We start from the raw sequence: 17175 nt of genomic DNA on the forward strand, positions 1-17175 counted from the left end.
GAGAGGCGAACCACTGGAGATTAGAGCCATGGGCTATTCTGATATGGCTGCAGCAGTACAGAAAGCAGCCTGTATACAAGCAATATACGAGAGAGACGAGTTAAGGAAATCCCCAATGTTGGCTCCTATCGACCCAGCACAATTAACCCCTCTCATTTGCAGCCTTCCTGACTGTCTCAAGACATTTGCAGCAAACACTGAAGATCGTATAAAAGCTGCCCTTGAAGACGCTAATCGCAATTGTAGCCGAAGTCAGCGCACTCACATACCCACCTGGAGTGAATTTGTACAAGAAACAGATAGGTATGGATGCCGAATGGGTTGGGTCAGTTCATCCAGTGGAAAACCCACCGATCAAGCCCGGTGAGTTTGCCAAGACCATACCCAAAAACCTCAATCTGATGGGAGGTTCAGATCTAATTCAGAACGGAGTGAGTTTAGGCATAAAGCCCTAGATCTGGGTGTGCCTCGACAATTTTTACACCGTGTCTCTACAGAGGATCTCTGTGCATTAGTCCAGTCTTTATCTAGAAAGAATAACTCAGTCAGGGAAAAATGTTTACCTAGAGAACCCCCGACCCATAAAAAAGGTGTGCCTTCTGCATCAGAACAAAACCTGATTGATTTGACAGAACCCCAGCAAAAAAACTTCCATCCCTGGGGAGTGCAGTGAGCCACCCTACCCAGCAGGTATTAGCAATTCAGTGGCTCTCTGACAACCATTCTGAACCTATCATTGCCATTCCTGCTGGATCCAGGAAAATATTAACAGAATTTCTTATTGATTCCAGGGCACAAATGTCAGTAATCACTAACGAAACGGCACAAACCCTGGGTGTAGGACCTGGCCAACGCAGAGTCATATTCACAGGGATTGATGATGTGGTAAAGAAGTGCCCTACCACAAAAATTGCCCTCTGGTTACCAGGGGAGCGGAGATTAACCAGGGCAGAGGCATTAGTTGGTGCTGCACATACTAATCTCTTGGGATTTGACATACTGCTTGGGTGAATGTGGAAACTCCCAGATGCGACTGTGTAGAGTTTTGCAGGAAATGGAGAAAAATTGGGCACAATGAGATTAAGTCTGTTAGCAACATCTATACCCTTACCTTCCTCCAAACTCACCAATGTTCAGCAATATCCATTGCCTGCAGCAGTACTCACAGGGATTGATGGGGTGGTAACAGAATTGGAAAAAAGAGGTATCATTAAAAGGACTCATTCACCTTATAATTCACCCGTGTGGCCAGTGAAGAAACCAGCTGGACAATGGCGTTTCACAGTAGATTACCAACAGTTGAATGCCAACACTGCGCCTTTAACCCCGCAGTTCCAAATATTGCTGAAATAGTGACACTGATCAGTTTGGCACTAATAGTGCCAAATTGGATATAGCTCAGAACCTAAGCCTAGTCGCCCCCAGCCCCCCTGATATCTGAGGATAAGCTGGAATGCAAGGGGGTTTGTTTTCTGCCAAATTACTTCACCCTCTCACGCAACAGCTTGGCTGGATGAGGGGATTCCTGTGGTGAAGACTGTGGGAGTGGGAGGGAGCTCCCCCGATGCTGTCCGCAGCCAATGGCCCTGGGGTCTTAACAGTGGTCCTGTCTCAGAGGCCAGTCCTTGACACTGGCACTGTGTGCCCATCCCGATGCCCCCTTTATTACCAGCAGCCTTTGGAAACTAAGCTTTATGGAACAAAAGAAGAGCTGCAGAGGCAGACATAACATGAAGCAGAGCAGCCTTAGACAAAGATGTGAACACAAGAGCAGAGGGCTTTAGTCTGCGCACAATCAGCAAACATTTTCACCTTAACTTTCTGGGAGCTCTCTGGGAAGATGTCTCCCTTGCAGATGAGGGGACATGTTACACTGGTAGCAGTGCTTCAGAAAGACCCTGAGTCCCACCTGAGGAATTCAAACCAGATGTCAATCACACAAAAACATCCCTTCACAAATCACTCATCCTATGAACTTCTCTGAAACTATTTTGGTTGATTTGCTATGTTCTCTTATCAGAAAGAAGGCCTTTAGCTAAATATGGCAGGAAGAGAGCACTGGGGGATCCTGCCAGGATATAAATCCCATCGTAACTTCACCCTCTTAGTCACGCAGGCCCATTTACTCAGTCTGGGGGCTTTTTTCAGATATTAAGACTAGATACAGCTGTGTCAAAAGCTTACTAGAAGACGTCCAACCTGGCTGCAGTGTGCCACTGAGGCCAGACAGCAGCACTGCCAAAGGATGCTGAACCGCCTGGCGGGGAGATGGGGCAGTGGGGGGGCCTACTGGTGTTGGCACTGGGGGTGAAGCAGCAGAGGACACTGCAGAATCTTGCTGGTAGGTCAGAAATGCCCCCAGGCTGTGAGATGTGTGTCCCTTTGGAGGTGGTTCACAGAGGTGGGGTGTGGGCCCCCACCATGCCCCCTTTTGGAAACTGCTGCTGGGCAGGCGAACAGCTCCGGTAGCAGCTGTAGGAGCGTGCGGTCAGGGCTGCAGGGAGAGGAGCAGCAATGCGGAGCTGAGATAGCCGTGCGTGTCCGAGACCCCAAAACCACAGGCGGCTGCTCTGGGGCACCCCGCAGCTCCCTGCTCTTCCTCTCTAAGTTAGAACGTATGACACGCACAGAACGGGCAGCGTGTTGGGCTGTTTTCTGAAACAAAAATATAGCGGCTGTGTGCCTTCCACTGAGCCAGTGACTTTTTCTCCACGCACTCCTGTGTGCCTGGGGAGCCTGGCTGGCCCAGCACCCTGTGCAGCACCAGAGCGGGGAGGGAGCCAAGCAAGAGCTGAGCGTGACCAGAGGTTTCCATCCACCAAGCCAGCCTGCCGCAGCACTGCAAGGAAGTAACGCGTCCCTGCCTATTCAAACAGGCTGAAGGTCACCTCTGCTCTGCACCTAAACTGGCCTTGAACAGGATCCAGCAGCAAGTGCTACTCCTCAGCTTGTGCCTATTGTCACAAAGCTTCATATCAAAGGTCCAAAACCAGAGACAAGAGAATGACCCCAGTGTTTAGCATGACACCACTGCAAGCCTTTGGTCACTTCACTGGCTTAAAACATGCAGCTTCCTAATGGAAAACAGACTTGCTTCTGGGCCAGACACATACCACAGATCAGAAGCTTTGCTATCAAAGTCAAGTGTCTTTCTTTGGCCTCCCCTTCCTTGGAGAGACCCCCCCCCCCAGCCCCTCTGCAAGCTGAGCGGGCCCACAGGACCCCAGTATCCTCAGCCCTGACAGTCCTTGCTTTTTTCTGCTCTCCATAACAACCCATGCCTCTCCAGCGACCAAATCAGTCTAAAATTGCTCTCCCTAATACCCACATAATTAAGCATTCATTTAAGGATTTATGTACTTTAATCAACAGGAACACAAGACAACTCTGCCTGACCAGCCTCCCAAACCCCTGCCCACAGGGGTCTGTTCCTGCTCCTCCGAGAGCGGATCCTTTGGAGGCAGCAGTTCATCCGCCGGAGGAGATGCAAAGCCTGGCTGTGTGGAAGTGGCCACGCAAAGCCATATGGAGATGCCTGTGGGCTCGAGGGCTTTGGGTGGCAGCACTGGCAGGTTAAATGAAGTTAGGGTTATCGTTTTACACCCTGCCAGATGGGGTTTTTTCCCTCACTGATCTTTAGCTTCCCTTACTAATGGGACAGTCTAACAGCCCAGCCAAAACACACGTTTCAATTATACAGATAACTGTTATCAGCTCCTCTGTCAGAGATTGCAGCAAGAGGCAAAGCGATGGGAGCATCACAACTGAAGCTGCTGAGCCTTGCCAATTACCTGTTTACAGGTGCCTTTTGGTGAGATGAGCCAGACAAAACAGACATGGTATGAATAAAATGGGAGAGGTTGCATTTTTTTCAAGTATGATAAGTTATGTATGGGCTGGAGGGAAGAAAGGAGGGAGAAGATGGAGGAATGGGAGTATGAGATGATGAACCACGTGCACCATGGGGAATTCAGAACTGGCAGCTGATTTGCATGGGAAGTGAGAACAAACATCGCTCCTTCCTATTCTGGAGGAAGCACTCATGAGAAATCACTGATCGAAAACACCAGGCATAGCAAGCTTCCCCATCTACCCACCTATGCAAACACCCTTCATTAAATCTCCCAGGAAGCCCCATTTCTGCCTTGTAGCACCAATTCTAGGAAGGGAAGCTCTGGCCAGGCTTGTGATTTTAAACTGTAGTAATGTTTTAATCTATGTGTAAAACACACACACATATAAAACATGCATGGCTTTGTTAGTGTATCTAACAGCTCAGCTGCTTGTAATTCCACGCACATCTGATTTTCACGTGTTCAACATTTAAGATGTTCAGAGTTGTACAGAAATTGCAAGATGCATTTCCTTTGAAATGAGGCACATTTGAACTGCTCAACCCTGGCACCCCATATTCTGTCATCCCCCCTTTTCTTTAGACTGTCTTGGTTGTGTGTTGTACTGCGGTGTGCCTCCAGGCTCGAATCCTGCTCCATCATGTGGCTGTTCCATTATGCCAAGCGTAAACACACAAAACAAGAGTCAGATCCAGAAGAGGTTTCCCTGAAACAGATGCTTTCCCCAGATGCAGAAAGTAAAGCCTCGGAGCAACAAGCCTCTACATATAAGCAGAGCCCTTGTGACGTCAAAAGGGTTCTGCCTTGGCCTCAATGCAAATGAATAGCTTGCAAGGTCTGAGGCGCATCTGAGATCTGAAGACAACGAGCAAATATATCTAAACACTAATGGGGAAGAAATCAGAAATAATAAATAATATGCAACAGCATATGGTTCAGAGAGAGTTTAAGTCAAATTACAACAGCAAGTGACCTTTAAAGAGAAGGTTATATTTTCTTTTATTCAGTAGAAGGCTTATTTCTGTTGCAGCAAGATTCTGGCAACTGTTTTCCAGGATCTCTTAGCTTTTGTATTTCTGTGTTTCATTTGAATATGCTACAGTTTTTGTTTTGCTTTGTGTCCCCTGTCCCGCCCCCCATCACTAGCACCAATTACTGCTTCTAGAAGGAAAGGCATGGAGGCATTAGCAGAATTACCCACAGTTATAACTTTTGCAGACCTAAGCACCAGCTGGCCTTGGATCAAGATGTCTCCCTTGACAAATGCAATACTTGTGCAAAGGTATCCATTATCAGCCCCACATTCTAGTCAGAAATAACTGGCATGAAGAAGGTTCTTAGGAAAACCACAGCAAGAAAAGAACAAATCTCTGCCTAGCTCCTGTCCTCACTTGAACTCTCAGAAATTCCTAATAACTTACTGGCTTAATTACAGCTATTCTGGACTTCCTGGACTACTTTTGATTGGGAACAGAACAGAGTCCCTCTTTCGTTAGCTTTATTTTGGGGAACATATATTTACATCATGTTCATATTGATAGGTAGGCTAACAAAAGAAGGCAATTTTTTGCAAGAAGCACTTTTATAAAGCCACCTGGAAAGGAACAGATGCTGCTGTCACATCTCTTCTTATCTTGGGGAGAAAATGGAGAGAGCTTTTCATCTCACAAGATCTCAAACACTGGATGCAGGAATGTCATGAGTTTAAAAGGAGGGGAGCAGATTCCTCCCAGTATGCGTCAGCCATATCCCCATTATAGGGGTGGCTGGGAACCTGGATTCGTGCAAACCAAAAAACCTCCTGCAAACGAACAAGCTGTTGGGACTTTGCCCAAAACATGTCAAAGTTGTAGCTTAAACATGTGGTCCGGAAATGTTTTCTGCTGCAGATACTCTTTCCAGCCTGGACATCACCTTTGCCAGTTGCAGGATACTGATCACATAGTGGCCGTATCAAGCTCAGGTTACCTGCAGATGTATCTATGTCATTAGACACCAGGACTTTCCCCTCCCTTTACTTACTTATCTTGAAAAATCGATCTGCCTGCGAAGTATCAGCCACATGATGGTGCTTGCAGGACAGATGGGATACGCCTTAGCCAGCACCAGCATATCCACCACTGTGCCCAGTGCCACGAAGCCTGTTCTGCTCAAGCACAGATCTGCACACAAGTTGTTGGATACACAAGCAGAAGCTGGGGTGCACAGCTGAAACATGAGACAGATGGAGCCAACTTTTTGCCGAACGAGCAGAGAACGTAATGCTACCACCACGGGCGGCTGTGGCTTTCCCCTCCTGCGGGACGAGCGCACGCCTACCTGATTTGCTAACAAAAGCTGCTCCTGGTGACTTTCAAATGCCCAGCGCTGGCTGACGACTGGGACTTGGATGCACAGAAAATGGGCAGTACGTCACAAGAGATCACCTCTGAAATCTGCCCGTGGGCCCTTTCAGGGGACTTGCCCAAGCCCTGGCAGCAAGAGGCAAGACACGCACCTCTGTTCAACCCTTCTTAGCCCAAAACCAACCACTCGCTGCCTCCAGCCTTCTGGCTCTCCCACGGCCATGGAAACTTGTGGAGCAGGATCCCTACAGAAAGACCCAGACCACTGTTACCACTTAGCAGAGGTCTGCTCCGCATCCCAACACCAGGTCGAGGGACAGACGGGACTGATGGCTGATAGAGGAGCCCTTATCAAGGGGAGGGCAGCAGCTCACAACGCTTGCTCTGATATGTCTCATGGAACAGGAAAAATAACTTTCTGTTAGAACTAGCCTCCAATAGCCTATTCTTACCACAGACAGCAGTCACAAAGGAAGCCAAAGCGACAAGTTGCCATCAAAACCAACACTCCTCATTTTGCTATTGATCCTGCCTTCAGGAGTCCCTAGTTATCATCCCCTTGCTCCACATTTCAAGCATGCAATTGCAACGGACGGACATTCCCACAAGACCAGGCAGGATGCTTCATCTGCCCCGGCCCCTCCCAGAGATCCCCTTCTCCTTCACCTAAGAAAGACAACTTCAATTTTACATTTTGAGATGCACAGAAGACAATGTGTCCTTCCTAGTGACAACAACCCTGATTTTGCTTCTGGTATAAAGTAATTCTGTAAGCCCTCACTGGTTTAGCTGAAAAATCACAAATTCCAGTGCAGTCCCAAACTGATTTTTAAAATGCTAGCATTTTAGTTACTTTCACAAAGGATCAACTCTCAGTAGCATTTTTAAAGAAGTTTCAAAGGTTGCACACAGGGGCTCACAGTGCTTTAAATAACATGATACCAGTTTGTGCACAACTTGTCTGCATAGGCACGACCAATTCCAAAACACTCGGTGCTTCCAGTTCGTTCTGCCAGTGGGCACAATGAAGTTTAATAACAGGCTGCATGATGGAAAAATGTCCAGTTTAAGCCAATTTATTTTACAGTGTGACACAGCCAAAACCTCACTCACTAGCTCTGTTTGGCTCCTGACAGAATTGTCCATGTCTCCTGCATAAAGCATCACGTCGTATCACTGATGAACCTTGCCCCTGCAGGGCTCCTCATCTGGGCTTTGTTTCTTTCTAACCTCTCTTCCAAGAAGTCATCAGCTTCAAGTCAACAGCAGAAGCGACTAACTGAAGAGCTGTCTTGCTTGCCTGCTGAGTACAAGACCATAGATACATGGTCTTGTAGCCCCACCCTTGTAGATGACAGATGGCATTTTTAGAGAGGGTCTTCTGCCTCCCACCTTCTCACTCCCTGAGAATTCACCCCAAGATGGGCACAAGTGATTTGCACCACTTCAGAGCAGCAGCGTAACGCTCAGAGGTGTTCAGACTTTAGTCTCTAAGCTCTTCAGCGAACAAGCAGCCCTGGTATTTGACATTTAACCTCCCAGGAATGAAGGCTTCGGCTTTGCCTATTTATTCTTGCACCCTTCACCAAAAGCTGACATCTCCTGTTTAAGTAGGAAAGGCAGAAAGCAAGGATGAAATGAAAACGCTCTCAACTCTTTCCTTGCTACTGGTTCAGATGTCTTTAGAGGAAACCCCGAGCGCTCAAGTCTCAGCCTTGTCCTTCCTCTTTTGCATCCGAGTAGGTGACAGGCTTAGCAACAGCCTACAGCCAAAAATACCTCTGGACAACTCTGAAATGTTTTCCATCTTATCAATTGTTTACTCTCTCCTCTTCCAAGGAGGCAGCTTCAACTTAGGTCAGTCAAAGCCAATACTGCCAGGTAAAATGTATGGCAATGCAATTGCAAGCAAAAGGACGGAGAATGCCTGTACCTGGAAGTGGGGTGCAGGGCCAGCACCCATCCCCTTACTTGTGTAAGGGGATGGCAAGATCCTGCGAGGGGAGGACACCAAGCAAAGCCTAGCCAAAGCGCTTCTCCAGGCCAAGGAAGACGGTTTTCAGTGGGGAGCTGGGACAAAGCAGGGTGCCAGGAGATGCTGCACCCATAGGGAGCTCCAGAGGGGCCAGCCCCACTGCCTTGGCCCCGGGCACGGGCTCTGCTCCGGGCTCCCCCTGCCGTCCCAGCCCCTGGGAGCAGAGCTGAGCCACACAGCTGCCGCAGCTCTGCCACTCATATGCCATCATTGCAGGGATTTGGTGCCTGCAAATGAATTTCAACGTTTAAACTGTCCAGGCTCATCTGCGTAGCAACTCTAATACTCTTTAAGCTCCCTCAAATTTCTAAACGCTTAAAGGTATTACAATCTCTTTGTTATTTTACATTAGGCATCCCATTAACTATTTTCTTACTTTGATGTAATCAGTGTTTTACGTTATTTGGGGATTAATTCTGGGCAATGAGGCCACATGGCCTGTCTTTTCTACTAGCAGACCGGCCTAGAAAAGAGGAGCCAGGCCTGCGAGGCAGGGCAGCCCTGTCTTTGTCAGAGAGCCACCATCCCGACTGCCCTGCGGAGCGCACCAAGCGCAACCACCACCTCCACCATCAGCCGGGTGCAGGGCGGTCGGTCCCCGCAGCCAGGCACTGCAGGTAGCGCTTGGTGTGAGCAGCCCCCAGTGCCACAGCACCGTGCTGGAGATGGGCAAAGGCGGCTCTCGGCATGGCCCGCGGCACTATCCTGCGGCACCGTCCTGTTGGGGTGTGCTGGTGCCCCTGCCTGGGGTCTACTCTGCCAGCATTTGAGCCCATTCCTCTGCAGAGCAAATGTTTGTTATGAGACCACCTTATGCAACAACCTTTCAAAGCTGCTTCTTTCTGTTTCGCCTACTTTCTTGCAGCATACAGTGTATATGCACAGGATGAATGATAATTTGTTTTTCCAAGTATAAGACCCCAAAGCCTGCTAAGATTTCTCCTTTAAGCTTACATTCCTGACACACAAAAGATCCGCTCCCTTCCCCTCTCAGTCAAAACAGAAGCAAAGCTATGCTTTCACTTTTCCATCCCAACACTATCATCTGCAAGGTGCTTAAAGTACTTAGGCACTTATATTTTAAGTAAATACATTTAGCAAATCAGAGTGAGTTACGTACTTCAGACACTCATCATTTTGCTCTTTGCATATAAAACTGACACAAAAAATTTCCATTCCAAGATTGCAAAGTTAAAATGATAGATGCATTAGTTACGTATATAAGAGGGAAATTAGAGTAATCCTTTACTTTGATAGATTAATGAATGTACATTAAAAGGGAATTCTTGGGGATGTAAACAAGTAGCATTCACTCAAATGAAAAAGATGATTGCTGCAATCAATCTTGCAACCCATGCCCAGTATTGGCAATACTGCTGAAATAAACCACCACTGAAATTAGCCAACAAAAACCTATCTGAAGAGGACCAGATTCCCACAAACACATTCACTAACATACGAACAAGCATTTTCTTGTTATCCAGATAGCCATTTCATGTATGCACCCAAGAGAAAATCCTCTTTTGCACATGTTGCATAAAGTTTGTGGTCTTTGCCTTCAATGAAAAGGCACGTTGGGAGGGATTTTCAGGTGACAAAGCAGTGTAGCTTCCACATGTTCTTGCTGTACTTTTACACCTGGGGCTAGTTTTTTACAGGTATGTTGAGTAAGCACAGATCCTTTGCAAATCAGAGTAACAGAAAACAGCGCTACAGCAGACTGACATCACCTCGAGACAGAGCAAACGCTGTCCATGCAAAATATAAACCCTACCTATGGTAAAAAGAGAATTGTTTTTGCTGCTCTCCTAAGCTGTATCCCTGCTTTCTCAGGATGATAGGTTGCCTCTTCCAAAGCATCATAACATCGCCGGCTTGAACTCGGCGTGTGATCAGCCACAACCCCAGCTACCTCTGGGAGAGCACCGCAGTCAGCTCTCTGCCTGGCTGGTTATTCCACAGCACAGTGCACATACTTGTGCCCTTTGAACATCACCACGTCTTCTCCAGACCTTCTTTCAGTTTATCTGCATTTTTGAATACCAGTCTGCACCTCCAAATACACCCCAGGGCCCTCAATGCTTCACGGTACCTGCACATCCAACAGGTCCTCAGTGCTATCTGCTAATGGTTTGGGGATTATTTAATCCAATTCTTCAGCTACCGCACCATGAAGTTCATCATGTCCAGGCTCAACTGGGAGGCTTCTCAGCTAGCTAATTACCCTGTCACTAGTTCTTCCCTTACTTCAGGCTGAGATTTCGCCATTTTTCTTAAGTGTTATATGCATTAATCATGTGCTTGCCAATGACCATTTCAGCGAATATTGATAACACATGCTGTCCCAAGAAGCTTGATGAATCACTTACTTTCTAAAAACAGTCAGGGCTCCCATTTATGGAGATGAAGTCAATGCCCAGAGCCTCCCAACTGAGCCCTTGCATCACTTCTACTTTGCTTCTGGTGAGCAGATGAAACCAGGCTCCTTTCAGGGCCAAGCACTGGCACTTCATTTTTGGCCCCTGACCACACAACACAAAGCACTGCCTCTGCCCAGCCACATGGACATCACATCCACAGTCCTCCTAGCACCTTCTGATCCAAGGGAGGGACAGGCCATCAAACCTGGGGGCTCACCACATGAACGCTCTTTATAGCTTGCTCATTGTTGCTGGTTACAGCATGAAAACATTTGGATGGTCTCCAGCAACTGCAAACCATGCTCTGAGCCAGCTGAAAAGTGGAGATGACCACAGAAAGAAGTGGAGGCAGCAAGCTAGATCCTCCACTGATGGAAACCACCATGGCCCCGTCTAAACTGAGGGGTGCTCCAGTAATTAGCACTACCTCTGACTTCAGCGGCCTGCTACCTACTGACTCCAGCAGAAAGTCTGTTACAACGCCTCTTTGAAACTGAATGCCAAGGGCTGAGATCAGTGAAACTGAGGTTTCTGGCTCCCCAGCACAGCTCAGACAGAGTACACACTTTTTGTTCCCCACATCTCAACTTCTGAATTTCACAGGATGAAGCTCAAGAGATTTTTGTCTCCTTTTTAATTACCTGTATAGTGCTATTCTTCCATCTTACTCTCATTTTGTCCAGAAGAGCATCCTTGATGGAAGAGCTCAGTGCTGTTTAGGGGATTCAGCCAGAAAGCAAGAGCCATCAGGGCCCAGATCCTTGGAAAATCCAGGCACAAGCTTTGCTTTGAGAACCCGCTAGCCCTGGCAGGATGGGGGGGCCAAGGACTATCCTCTGATGTGAGCTGGGTCACAGTGGGCTGTGGGCTGCCCTTTCCTCTGGAGTTTCACTTATGGATCTCAGTTTTGCTTTTCTGTTTTTGTCCTAGCTGGTTTCTGTGCAAAAAAGACACCTAAAGACTTCTGTGGTTTTAATACTGCTTAACTATATTTATTCCCTGATGAACTACACTGAGCTGAAGAACACCATAAACCCTGCAATCCCGCTAGCTGGCAGGAGAGAAGACAGTCATGTTGTGCTGAGCGTGTTCACCTTGTATGTACTCGCTCTGTCTGTGTGTGTGCCTATCACTTTCCTGGGTGGCACAGGTTTTGTTTATGTGCCTATAAAAAAGTCTTACAGAGGCTATACACGCATATATGTATGTACAGTGATGTACTTAGCTATATACACACATATGTACATACATCCCCCCACATATACACACATAATACTACATATATTTATTTGACTGAAGTAGGATAGCCTCATGATAAAAGGGAATCAGTGCATCTGGGTTTATACTATGATTACTGGGGGAAAGTGAACAAGCACCACATGCAGATGAAGCAAATAACACAGCAGGTTCCTCTGCAGTTACACGTTTTGCTTTATGGTGACAGGCAGGCTTAGAGCCTCATCTCTGGCATAAAAATCACATCAATCAATGTCAGCATAATATTCATACATAAGAAAGACAACACGGGCTTTAAATAGGTACCAGCAGTTGCAGAAGACAAGGCGCTTCCAGAACTCCATCTCCGAAGAGCCTTTTATCTCTCAGAAACTGAAAGCCCCTAAATATAGGACTACTATTAAAAATTCATGAGCTTCAGCAGCTATTTATCAAAGTCATGGAAATAGGATATTTCCATGATGGTGAATGGCTTGACATTCATTACTAATAAGCAAATGCGCACTTTATTACGATTTTAGAACAGAACATCGCTACTGATACCCAAGGAATATCGCATTATCACTAGGAGTTAGCATTAGGTTTTGCTACAATGCACGCATTATTTCTGCCATCTGGATGCCTCACGCTTATTAGATCACAAATGATGATGCTGATGCCAGCTTTGTGGAGCATGTCCACACAAAGCTGCTAAGGTCTGGGTGCTGCTTCCTAGAGATGGGGTGGTGCTTTGGTGCTCCTCTCGACTAACTGTGACCCAGATCATACCTACAACATGCCTTCCTCCAATTTACTGAATGCTCTGCTCGGAGCAAAGCCAGGTTGCAGAATGGCAAAGACTACTGCAGAGTCCCAGCTTCTCAGTGGCAGAAGCCACTGCAAAAATGAGCCATCACCCTGCTAATTGCGCAGTGACAAATCAGCAGGTAATGATTGCATCATGAGTGCTGCTACAAGTCCCATGGCAGATGATGACACTGATTGGGATGCTGCCTTCATTATCAAAGGCAGCTTCTTTTACCCCCCACTTGCAGTCTCCTACTGCAATGACTTGACCTTAAAGGTTTAATCAGAATACAGCAGAATTTTTATATAGAAGAGGTGAAAGAACTGTTCCTCCCTGTGATGGTTTAAATTTTTTTCATCTTTTATATACATCAACTTTTATCCACCTTCCATGTTGACATGGAAGAAGCATTTGCTGCTGTCTGCTGGGATGGCAGAAGGGAGAAGCAGAAAGAAAGGAGTAACCCTTTCACCTGTCTCACACGTCAAGAGAAAACTGGACAAGAAATTGTGTGGTTTGATTTCAGTGGATTTTGTTCTTCCCAAAGGGGTTCTTGAGGTAACTTGACCAACAGCTGTCACCTTGCAAGTGTACCTGTGCCTATATCTGTCACTAAGCCCTTTGGACAAAAGTCAGGAAGCTTTGACCAAAATGATGTAGGATTACATGCCCTGGGGCCAGTCTGGCCTTAAAGTTGTGGAAATCTGTGGAATTCAGGAACATTCATGATTGCCCCACTGTAGCAAAAGAAGAAATCATAAGCAGAAGAATGGTTTGGCACCAGCTGGTACTCTGAAGCCACTGTCCTGAAAAGGTATTACTATATCAAGACTGTGAAGGACTTGGGCAACAACTGCATTATAGGATTGCTATTGATCTCCCAGCAGAAATGGCAGAAACATGTGGGAAACTCAGCTGTAGCTCAGAAACAACATTCGGTGCCTGCACACAGCTCAGTAAGACCACAAAAATCACACAGTGGTTGAGGTTTGCAGGGACCTCGGGAGATGGTCTGGTCCAACCCCTGCTCGAGTAGGGTCACCCAGAGCAGGCTGCCCAGGGCTGGGTCCAGTCAGGTTTTGGATCTCTCCAACGATGAAGACTCCACAACCTCCCTGAAAAATACCAATGGAAGTATTTTGCCAAAGATTGATATTATGTCAGAAGAACAGTCTTCAGCCTTCTAAAGTCCATCCTAGCAAACTGAGGAAAGCCAAACAAGATTTCCTTCTTGCTTCTAAGTTTGAAAAAGAAACAGAGAAAAACTACTTTCTTGTTCATAACTAAATAAATCATTCCCTCAACACTGTTTTCCCCTTTCTTTAATTTTTACATCCTCTGCAGCTCACACCTTTAATATCATTCCAAAACAACATCATAACAACATTACTAAGAAGCTTTATGCTCTGGCAGCTATGGCTGTCATTTGAGAGACATTATTTAAAATGTTTTATCCTTTTCCCTTCTATGTATTTTTGAAGCATCCAAGGAAAAGCTTTTCAGGACTGGTGACAGCAAAGGCATACTCTTATTCATAGAAATATTTTATTTTTGGTATTATTCCCTCCAGGCACCTAGTTCCTTCCAAACAAGATAGAGCTACAGGGCAGAATCTCAGCTGGTATAAGTGAGTCCCTTGGCACAGACTTAAGGACGCTGGGCAGAAGAATCATGGCCCAATAGATGTGTGCCCCCCTCCCATGTAATTAATCTTTGACTAAAATGTATGACTCCAGCAACGAAACCCTAAGCGAGATTGTGAAATCAGAGTTAGGGATTTGAAAGGTTGCTCTGTCAACTCACCTGTCCTGCAAGCCCCATATCTACCAAGAGGCTGCACATCTTTGCAGTGAAGGACAACGCAAACCATGATTTACAGTCAGGAAGAGGAGGAGGGAAAGAAAACTCTGCACAAGTACCAAGCTGACACGGCAAGAGCAACTCAGCTTGCAAAGCCCCTTGTTCCGAGTGTTTGGATTGAGATGGCTGATGCAGCATATAGCACAGGCTGGGGTTTTCCTCTGCTGATTTTTTGTGTTCAAACACTAGGAAATTCAGGAGGGAAAGGGGAGAAGCTGAAAGAAATAATGGCGCAGTGAACGTGCATCACTTATGAGCACCACTAAATGGGTCATTTGAGCTGCAAAGTTCTCTGAACCAAACCCCATGTAATTATCTGAGCTTGTAACAAGCTATATGTGCACCAACACGCATTTAAACCCTATTCAGCAATGTGCTGGGGCACATGTGTAATTGCCTTCAAGGACATAAATACCCTGGGACTATTCATAGGCTTAAAGACTAAGCATGTAATGAAAGGTGTTTCTAAACCAAGGCTTTAGAGGATGCACAGGATACGGTTAATTCCTCTCCTACGCTTGTACAAGGTTTAGCTTACAAACAGGCACCAACATGACAGGACGAGAGGAAATGGCCTCAAGTTGCGGCAGGGGAGGTTTAGATTGGATATTAGGAAAAATTTCTTTACTGAAAGGGTTGTCAGACATTGGAACAGGCTGCCCAGGGAAATGGTGGTGTCACCATCCCTGGAGGTATTAAAAAAGCATGTAGACAAGGCACTTCAGGACATGGTTTAGTGGGCATGGCTGACGGTTGGACTTGATGATCTTAAAGGTCTTTTCCAACCTAAATGATTCTATGATACTATGATTCTGTTAACTCCTGGAAACAGGAAGGAAGGGCAATGCTTTGTACTGACACTGGGCTGAGGGAGGCAGCACGTACAGATGGACCACTCATTACACTTTATCTAACATTCAACGTTAGTCCTCCCCACTGCAAACTAAATTGGCTTTTTCTTGCCCTGCCTGCACAGAGAATAAATCATGGGCATCTGAACCTTTTTATACATGCAAACTTTTGCTGTGGTCCCTACCCACACACTCTTTGCTCTCCGCCCCCTTCTTTGTACCTTTCTTTTGCCAGCCTGAACAAACCCACACCATTAGGTATTTATTATGGTTTCCTAAGCTTCACCTCATCCTAGCGGTGCACTCAGGGCTGCCCCCAGCCTGCCTCTCCCCCTGTGCAAGGGGATTCTCAAACTGCACAACACATCCCAGCAGAGGCCTCGCCAGCCATCAGCACAGCCTCCGACGCCTTACCTCCTATGAGGAGCACCCATCCACCAGCTGCCCTGGTCAGCTTGCGGTCCACTACAATCTATGGATCTTACTCTGCCGTTTAACCAGGTACCACCCACTTTGTTTCCTGTACTGCAGTTGTGCCTGCAATGTTTCAGTACAATCCTTCGCATGCATTCATTTATTGGTAACTGCATTTTTGTTTTTCATTATGTTCAAACAAGTTGTCCAGTTTATCCAAGTCACCGAATCCAAACCTTGACCTAAGAGATCTTCCAGCTCTTTGAAGTTTGGCATGATTTGGAAACTTTGCGAGCACTGTCTGCATTCAAAAGCTTGGATGGTGAGAAATGCTGAACCCAACCAAAACCAAGGCAGCCTGGGATAGGTATCCCCTTGAAATGCTTTCAGTTTACAGGACACCACTGAGCACTGCTCTTCTGCTGCTGGTTCTCAATCAGTCATGCACCCATTCCAGTATTTCCCTAAACCGCTTACGTGAGCATCATGCGGGGGGGAATCTAGACACACAGTCTCTGTTTCTTCCCTGCTCATCTGTGCGAGGCCAGTAATCCTGTCCCAAAAGGACATTAGACTGCTATGACGCGATGTGTGCTTGGTAAGTCCATGTTGGTTGTATTTATTATCCTTTAAGAGCCTACAAATTGATTGTTTAATAATTTGTTCTAGTATCTCCTCAGTGGTCTGAGTTAGGCTGTCTGGCTGCTTAACTCCTTTCACCCTCATTTTCCCCATTGTGTTTGCCCTCCTCCAAACCCAAGAGATGGCCTGTCCTCCACAAATTCTCTACAAGAACTGCAGACACATTTAGAGATAACACTGACTAGTTCATCAAATGTTTCAAAGTGAATTTCATCATGTCTGTTGGACAGAATACATCCAACTTACCTAAATCATCTTTAACACAGATGCTACCAGAAAACTGTCAGTACTCCTTTTCATCTAAAAGTGTCCTTCCAGTACACCCCATTGGAAGCCCTCCATATCCTAAGCCGGCATGCTAAGATGGTCTCCCACTTATCCTATCTCCTGGCAGTCTCCTCTGATGTAACACCATCCCAAGCTCAAGGCCAAAGATCTTCTCGACCCCCTCAACGATGCACCTTCACAGCAGGGTGCTGCTGAAGAGGACTGGCTAAGGGCAAAGCCCTTTGAGCAGCTCACTGAGAGGAAGGTAGCAACCTCAGTCAGGCGTCAGGGCACTTGGGAGTCATGGTCCTGGGGCACTGAGGCATCCAGCTCCCCAGCATGGATCTGTGACCCCAGACCCTCCACCAGCCCCTTGGACAGACTGGCCAGAGAGGTGGTGAGAGTCACTGAACACGGGTCAGTTCGAAGCGGTCCCTGGGACACAGCTTCAGATTGCCACGTAA

The 17175-nt window shown here is 46.7% G+C and overlaps 1 protein-coding gene across 3 annotated transcripts in view; it reads right to left on the minus strand.

The window, feature by feature from the left end:
• Window positions 1-17175, minus strand: part of LOC142034287 (sodium/potassium/calcium exchanger 3-like) — a 282832-nt gene that overhangs the window by 186728 nt on the left and 78929 nt on the right. The window lies entirely within an intron of this gene.

This window comes from Buteo buteo, chromosome 9 (genome assembly GCF_964188355.1).
Source record: "Buteo buteo chromosome 9, bButBut1.hap1.1, whole genome shotgun sequence".
Lineage (NCBI taxonomy): Eukaryota > Metazoa > Chordata > Aves > Accipitriformes > Accipitridae > Buteo > Buteo buteo.